General features: G+C 51.1%; 1 pseudogene; it reads left to right on the top strand.

Moving 5' to 3' along the window:
• The first annotated feature begins 1257 nt into the window (after window positions 1-1257).
• On the top strand, window positions 1258-1375 carry LOC124614091 (annotated as a pseudogene).
• Window positions 1376-1974: the final 599 nt, after the last annotated feature.

The following is a 1974-nucleotide window of genomic DNA, read 5'->3' as shown; positions in this document are numbered from 1 at the left end:
ATCCGAAAAAATGAGGTTTGGCCATTCGTGCACCCAGGTTCGTCGTTGAGTACAGCATCGCAGGCGCTCCTGTCTCTGATGCAGCGTCAAGGGTAACCGTAGCCATGGTCTCCGAGCTGATAGTCCACGCTGTTGCAAACGTCGTCGAACTGTCTTGCAAACGTCCCCACCTGTTGACTCAGGGATCGAGACGTGGCTGCACGATCTGTTACAGCCATGCGGATAAGATGCCTGTCATCTCGACTGCTAGTGATACGAGGCCGTTATGATTCAGCACGGCGTTCCGTATTACCCTCCTGTACCCACCGATTCCATATTTTGCTAACAGTCATTGGATCCCGATCAACGCGAGCAGTAGTGTCGCGATACGATAAACCGCAATCGCAATAGGCCACAATCCGAAGTCAGAAACGTGATGGTACGGATTTCTCCTTCTTACACGAGGCATCACAACAACGTTTCACCAGGCAACGGCGGTCAACTGCTGTTTGTGTATGAGAAATCGGTTGGAAACTTTCCTCATGTCAGCACGTTGTAGGAGTCGCCACCGGCGCCAGCCTCGTGTGAATGCTCTGAAAAGCTAATTATTTGCATATCACAGCATCTTCTTCCTGTCGGTTAAATTTCGCGTCTGTAGCACGTCATCTTCGTGGTGTAACAATTTTAATGGCCAGTAGTGTAATTATTGCAAGCATTTCCAATGACCTTGTAGTTAGACAATTGTCATTTTGAGAGAAATTGTACTTCATGTCTTCACAAAGCTGTGTTAGCTGTTCTCGCCTTCCGACGTCACAAGTAATAAATCCGTGGAGCAGAGGACGCAACGTCGTCAAGGCGTGAATTAATATTTCCCTCACTACGATTGATCGAAATTGGTTTTAATATTTATTAATCCCCTCGTAGATGTGAACGTATAAGAGATTTACCGTAGGCAAACGAGCCTGACTGTTATCTGCAGCAACGCAGTTCGGCAACGTTGATTTTGTTTGCCCGCTCTCTGTTGCCACGCATGCGCAGTTCTCCGCCCCACGCTTCCTTTCCGCTTCGCCTCTATGCGCGGGAGCGCCGTCCTAGGTGACGCGGGCTACCAAGAGCAAGTACTCCAGTGATGTGACGAAGTCGTACAGAGTTCGAGGTCCACGAGACAGACAGGCTGCATTGCGTGTATCACAGCACATGACACTGCAGGTCTTACCGAGCCAGCAGACATCTCTGGTGGGGTGCGGGTAGCTATTTCAGACGGGTTTAATAATTCTTGCCAACAGCCTTGCCGCAGTGGTAACACCGGTTCCCGTCAGATCACCGAAGTTAAGAGCTGTCGGGCTGGGCTAGCACCTGGATGACTGATCATCCGATCTGCCGAGCGCTGTTGGCCAGTGGGGTGCACTCAGCCCTTGTGAGGCAAACTGAGGAGCTACTTATTGAGAAGTAGCGGCTCCGGTCTCGTAAACTGACGTATGGGAGGAGAGCGGTGTGATGACCACATGCCCCTCCATATCCGCATCCAGTGACGCCTGTGGGCTGAGGATGACACGGCGGACGGTCGGTAACGTTGAGCCTTCATGGCCTGTTCGGGAGGAGTTTGGTTTCCTTTCAATAATTCTTACCTGCACCTTTAAATGCATGCAGACTCTCAACAGCACACGACGAAGTTGAGACATTTTAATGGGTACTTTTTCATTAACATATTGATTTCCTGTGGAGCCAGAACAGGCTGAGCGTTGCAAAGCATGGTGGACAAGCCAACTAGTGAGATGTCATAAGTTTGTTGGGGGGGCCCTTATATATCATGGAGCCCATAGAGAGTCCGTAAGTCCCTTGCCACGTGGAAGACCCCACCCGCCTGTTACCCGGCACTCGGCGAGTGAGCCCCGCGTAATGGCGAGTGAAGAAACTGCCGGTCGCGCGCAAAGCGAGTGATGGCGAACAAATGGCGTCCACGGGAGTTCGCTATGCACATGTAGTGCTCTAATG

Source organism: Schistocerca americana, chromosome 4 (genome assembly GCF_021461395.2).
Source record: "Schistocerca americana isolate TAMUIC-IGC-003095 chromosome 4, iqSchAmer2.1, whole genome shotgun sequence".
NCBI classification, from domain to species: domain Eukaryota; kingdom Metazoa; phylum Arthropoda; class Insecta; order Orthoptera; family Acrididae; genus Schistocerca; species Schistocerca americana.
Note: the sequence above shows the minus strand (reverse complement) of the source record. Positions and strands in the feature narration are given on the sequence as shown.